The sequence below is a fragment of the Lolium perenne genome, chromosome 4, assembly GCF_019359855.2.
Source record: "Lolium perenne isolate Kyuss_39 chromosome 4, Kyuss_2.0, whole genome shotgun sequence".
Lineage (NCBI taxonomy): Eukaryota > Viridiplantae > Streptophyta > Magnoliopsida > Poales > Poaceae > Lolium > Lolium perenne.
In genome coordinates this window covers 102,381,108-102,387,767 of record NC_067247.2, presented here as the reverse complement: position 1 = coordinate 102,387,767, position 6,660 = coordinate 102,381,108, and the positions used below count along the sequence as shown (strand labels likewise).

General features: G+C 45.0%; 1 long non-coding RNA gene across 1 annotated transcript; it reads right to left on the bottom strand.

The window, feature by feature from the left end:
• Window positions 1-3,205: 3,205 nt before the first annotated feature.
• LOC139830879 (uncharacterized) lies at window positions 3,206-4,223 on the bottom strand. The gene is made up of 2 exons (XR_011744387.1): window positions 4,043-4,223; window positions 3,206-3,975 (listed from the first exon to the last, which is right to left on the bottom strand). It is a non-coding gene; the product is annotated as an uncharacterized lncRNA (long non-coding RNA).
• Between the last annotated feature and the right edge of the window lie 2,437 nt (window positions 4,224-6,660).

Sequence of the window (6,660 nt, the reverse complement as noted above, 5' to 3'; positions counted from 1 at the left end):
AAAGAAATTCAAGGGTAAAGTTTTTACCGACAACCTATGGCCAGCTTCATACACATGCAGCTCTAGGAAGCATCTGCTTCATTTGGATGTGTTGTATAAACAAAAACCTCGGGGTGAAGGAGTACTTGGATGAACATCATGGTAGGGTGTGGTCAAGAAGCCAATTCAATGAAATTTGCAAGGTAGACTATGTAACAAGTAACCTTGCGGAGAGTTTCAATTCAAAGGTCAAGTCATTGAAAGGGCTTATGCTGTGGCAAATATTTGATAAGATTAGGCAGATGATCATGATCAAGATCGATCTGCGTCAAAGAATTGCATCCACAAATTATGTTGGCCATCTCATGCTCCCATCTTTGATTAAGTCTTTGCAGGAGAGGGCAAAACAATTGAGGATGCAATGCGTCGTAAAAGGAATGGAGGCTGAGGTAACCTACAACGACGGTCAAAACAGCAAGTGGAGGTATCCAAGTGAGTTTGGTTGATAGGACATGCCATTGTAGGGGATGGCAGATCCGTGGGATACCCCGCATACACGCATTGTTTTTCATGAGTGTTATAGGGGTGAAGATGGTGAAGTTGATCAAGATGTGTCGAGTATTTCTCTCGTTGCCAAATTTAGGGCTGCATATGCTATGAATGTTCCTACCTTGTTGGGAAAAGACCAATGGATGAAAGTCGATCCAGGCTTCAAACTGTACTCTCCAAGATATTGACTAGACCTACAGTAGGCCGAGGAAGAATAGGATCAGTAGCTAGTGCAGAGGGTGGTGCACCGATTCGAAACGTAAGTGCAAACGTTGTGGAATCCCCTGGACACATTGCTAGGATTTGTAAAAATGGAGTTGACCCAGCTTTTGGAATGGAAGATCAAAGTGGAGCAGAAAATGCAGAGGAGAATGAAGCAGCAATTCAACTTGAGATTGAAGCAACAATTCAACATGAGGTGATTGAAGCAAGAAATGCGAGAGGAGATTGAAGCAGCAGCTCAACATGAGGAGATTGAAGCAGCAAATGCAAGAGGAGATTGAAGCAGCAATTGAACATGAGGAGATTGAACCGATGGATCGAGAGCAGAGGGAACAGATGGATGTAGAATGGCTTCAACCGATGAGTCTAGAGGAGAGGGAATGTGATAGTCGAGAATGCCTCGAAAGTAGTAAGGCCATGATAGATGCTAACTTCAAGAGTACATGGCAGAAGAAAAGCACAAGCTTTGCAGAAGAAGAAGAACAAGAAAGAGGGCAAAAGGAAGGTAGACACCGGTAATATCCCGGTAGGGTTACCCTGAGTAAGGTGGTGGCCCCATGCGAGTCACACCAGAGCAAGAGAAAGATTTTATTCTGAACAACTAATTTGAATTTGTATGAACAATTTGTATTGTGGTTCCCTTTGTATTGGGGATCCCTTTGTGTTGAACAATTTGTATTGGGGATGCCTTTGTGTTGAACAATTTGTATTGGGGATGCCTTTGTGTTGAACAATTTGAATTTGTATGAACAATTTGTATTGTGGTTCCCTTTGTATTGGGGATCCCTTTGTGTTGAACAATTTGAATTTGTATGAACAATTTGTATGCCACATTTAAGCCACATTTATCATTTTAGGGTTTTAGGGTTTTAGGGTTTTAGGGTTTTAGGTTCAATTCAAAATAATTCAAAACATGGTGGAACCTTCCCATGGAGCCTTGTTATGTTACCTACAACCTAGAGAAATAATAATGGAAAAGGAAATATAGAGATATGAAGTTTTTATGCCAAAAGCTTCAAAACCACTTCCTAGTCCATGAGCTACTAGATATGAAGATGCAGTGGCTTTCTCATCAATACACCTCCCAAATACCCACTATGCTTACAAACTTTGTCCAAATGAGTCCAAATTCGTCACACTTGTGTATCTTTGAGTTGCAAACAATATCTAGTCGGCCAAAATGTAATATATTGTTCAAATAACACAATTTTACAATTTTTATGCCAAAAGCTTCAATTTCCCTTAGTCCGTTTATTATTTGGGTGCCCCTGTTTTACTTAGTATTACTCAGTTTTCCCCCTCCGGCCCACTTGTTTTACTCGGTCATACTCAGTTTTGCCCTTCCGATAAACATTTCCTCACTTTTCCCCCTCTTAGTTCTACTCGCTTTCCTAACTTGTACTCACTGGCTGATCTCTGATTGGTCGAGATGTATGTCACACGGATCTTGGTTAGTTGAAAGCTCAACGAACGCTTGCACCGTTCGATCATTTATGATCGGACGGCCTGTATCTCTCTCTCTACCACGATGGACGCATACGGAGACAAGAGCAGAGCACATACCTACCAACCCTGGCAGTCGCATATTCCGGGCCAGATCCTCCTCTCTCGTATTTCCTCTCTTACTACGGCGGTCGCGGCGCGCCGGATCTAACCGTGCGTGCGGCGGCGTGCGCGGCGCGCAGATCTAACCGTGCGTGCGGCGGGCGGCGCGGCGGCGCGGCGCGGATCTAACCGCAGGCGGCGGCGCGGATCTAACTGCGTGCGGCGGCGGCGGGCGGCGCGCGATCTAACTGCGTGCGGCGAGCGGCGGCGGCGCTGGATCTAACCGTGCGTGCGGCGGCGTGCATCTAACCGTGCGGCGCCGTGGATCTAAGAGTGCCGGTGAGGATCTAACCGTCAGAAATAGTTGAAATGTCTCTCTCTGTCTCACTTTCGATTCTATTCTCAGATCTGTTGAATGATGAAGAACACCAAGACGGCGGCCGTGCCGACAGTGGTCATCGATGCCACGAACATTGAAGCCATCGCCTACAACATCGCTTCGACGGCGCAGACCCAGCCTTCAATGTCGGAGCTCGTTGATGTCTCACTTCCGGTGCCGAGAGTGCGACCGATGCCAAGACGATTGAAGCCATCGTCTACAACCGCGCTGCAAAGCCGCCGATCCAGCCCTCCGCAGATCCGTCGCTGATGAAGAACACCAAGACAGCGGCGGTTCCGACAGTGGTCATCGATGCCACGAACATTGAAGCCATCGCCGATAACATCGCTTCAACGTTTGATGGCGCAGATGACCACCCCTCAGCCGCCCGTCGTCCCGGCCTTTCTTGCCCATCGCTGCGCGACCGTGTTCGACGCCGCAAATTGGGATAAATTATTATAAATTCGAACTACTACCTCCGTCTCAAAAAAGCTTCTTCACGTTCTTGATGTGTCCATGTACATCCGTATGTATGATTTGAATTCTATCCCAACTTGATTGGGAAGATATTGATATGTATTTGATCCGGAGGCTGGTACATGCTTTCACTTTTGGGATCCCTTGCTAAAATTATCGTGCACATTACTTAGCACAAGTAGGAAATTGTACACCGAAATACAGTGCTTAGAGCCACAACAAAATACAGTGGTTAGAGCCATCTACTGAATAACAATTCTATACTAAATCGTCTACCAGAACCACATAACTGCTAGGACAGGGATGACACCTAATAAAACTGCACAGATGAATCTACTTTTCTCCTCTCCCATCACTTTTAGTTCATGTTCTAGATTTTCTACCACTTGATCAAATACGGCAAGATCTGTCTCAACTCTCAACTTCTCCTTGCGAATAAGCTCTGAATTCTTCTTTTCTTCATCCACAATACGCTCAGCTCGAATATCATCAGGTTTTTACGGGCCAATTCATCACCTAAATTGGCCACCTTCTCCTCCAAATCCATCCTCTGGCTACACCACTGGGTTGATTCATCTTGGTATGCAATGTACCATGGATCATCGGCTTGCCTGGCTAACTGTAACAATAATGGAAAAAAGAACAACTGAAATCACCCCAACAGGCCATGGCGGAACTTCAAATTCAACGGTAGTACAGAGAGCTGAAGCTATATACCCGCACTTCCGACGAGGTAGGAGAAGTAGAACGTGGCCACGACATGATCGAATCCCCACCCTCGCCGGTGTACCCGCTACGACGAGACATTGAGGACTATTTCGTACCTGCAAACTCCAATAAATTACGGGAACCGAATCGATTAGGGGCGGGGAGGCAGAAGCGGAGGTCTACCAATTGGTGCGCGGAACAAATCCCGGTCGTCGTGGGCGGCGGATCTGCTTGCGGCGGACTTTCCTGCGGTGGGTACAATGCGTGCGGACGAAACAAGTGCTGGAGCCGTGGTTGACGTGCAGCGCCGCAGTTCGTCCGACGCCGCCGGGGGACAGAGCCGGCGGCGCGACGAGGCGCCGGCGCGCCGCCGCGATGGCTGCTCCGTTCGACGGTGGGGAACGAGCTGCCAGCGGTTCTCCGGTCTAGCTTAAGAATAATTAATTAGCGAACTTGTTGCTTCTCTCTATGATATTCTCTAAAGACATATATCAGAACGGCAAGATATGATTTTTTCTCTCTAAATAAATAGACGACCCCACTGGTCATTGGCTGCGGCAGCCCCACAGAGCGGCAATATATGAGTTTCTCTAAATAAATAGACGACCCCACTGGTCATTGGCTGCGGCAGCCCCACAGAGCGGCAATATATGTCTTTTCCTGAAAAATAGACTACCCCACTGGTCATTGGCTGCGGAGGCCCCACAGAGCGGCAATATATGAGTTTCTCTAAATAAATAGACGACCCCACTGGTCATTGGCTGCGGCAGCCTACGTAGCGGCAATATATGTCTTTTCCTGAAAAATAGACGACCCCACTGGTCATTGGCTGCGGAGGCCCCACAGAGCGGCAATATATGAGTTTCCCTAAATAAATAGATGACCCCACTGGTCATTGGCTGCGGCAGCCCCACAGAGCGGCAATATATGTCTTTTACTGAAAAATATACGACCCCACTGGTCATTGGCTGCGGCAGCCCTATAGAGCGGCCCCATTTGTCATTGGCAGCACCGCGTATAAAATCATGAAATAAAACGGCCCACACGTCAGCGATAGATGGATGGCTGCTCCGACGTGTCTCCTGACCCTACCCGTCAGCACGAGACGGTCAAGGAGGAGCTGCCCCTGTGCGGCCCCACCCGGTCAGACTAACGGTCAAGGCCTCTGACCTGACGGCTACCGGCCGTTCCAGCACTTGTGCGTGTTTCAAACTAGAGGAGGGGAAAACTGAGGAAAAACTAAGGGACTGGGGAAAACTGAGTACAACTAACGAACCAGGGGCACGAAACTAGAAATCCCAAAACAAAAACAAGAAACATACAGACGCTCCAAGTAAAGTACATAAGATGTGACCGAATAAAAATATAGTTTCAAGAGAAGGAACCTGATAATTTGTCGATGAAGAAAGGGATGCCTTGGGCATCCCCAAGCTTAGATGCTTGAGTCCTCTTGAAATATGCAGGGATGAACCACCGGGGCATCCCCAAGCTTAGACTCTTCACTCTTCTTGATCATAGTATATCATCCTCCTCTCTTGACCCTTGAAAACTTCCTCCACACCAAACTCGAAACAAACTCATTAGAGGGTTAGTGCATAATTAAAAATTCACACGTTCAGAGGTGACACAATCATTCTTAACACTTCTGGACATTGCCCAAAGCTACTGGACATTCATGGATCAAAGAAATTCATCCAACATAGTAAAAGAGGCAATGCGAAATAAAAGGCAGAATCTGTCAAAACAGAACAGTTCGTATTGACGAATTTTATCGAGGCACCAGACTTGCTCAAATGAAAATGCTCAAATTGAATGAAAGTTGCGTACATATCAGAGGATCACTCACGTAAATTGGCATAATTTTCTGAGTTACCTACAGAGAATTTTGCCCAGATTCGTGACAGCAAAGAAATCTGTTTCTGCGCAGTAATCCAAATCTAGTATGAACCTTACTATCAACGACTTTACTTGGCACAACAAAACACTAAACTAAGATAAGGAGAGGTTGCTACAGTAGTAAACAACTTCCAAGACACAAATATTAAACAAAGTACTGTAGCACAATAATACATGGGTTATCTCCCAAGAAGTTCCTTTCTTTATAGCCATTAAGATGGGCTCAGCAGTTTTAATGATGCACTCGCAAGAAATAGTATTTGAAGCAAAAGAGAGCATCAAGAGGCAAATTCAAAACACATTTAAGTCTAACATGCTTCCTATGCATAGGAATCTTGTAAATAAACAAGTTCATGAAGAGCAAAGTAACAAGCATAGGAAGATAAAACAAGTGTAGCGTCAAAAATTTCAGCACATAGAGAGGTGTTTTAGTAACATGAAAATTTCTACAACCATATTTTCCTCTCTCATAATAACTTTCAGTAGTGTCATGAGAAAACTCAACAATATAACCATCACATAAAGCATTCTTATCATGAGTCTCATGCATAAAATTATTACTCTCCACATAAGCATAATCAATTTTATTAGTACTAGTGGGAGCAAATTCAACAAAGTAGCTATCATTATTATTCTCATCATCAAATATAGGAGGCAAAGTATTATCAAAGTAAAATTTCTCCTCAATTCTTGGGGGACTAAAAAGATCATGCTCCTCAAAACCAGCTTCCCCAAGCTTAGAACTTTCTATATTATTATCAACAATGGTGTTCAAAGCGTTCATACTAATATTACTACCAGTATGCAAATAAGATTCCATAGGTTTTTTAATTTTCGCATCAAACAATCCATGTTTTAAATCAGGAAATAGAATAAGAAGATCATTCTTCTCCATTATGCCAAAC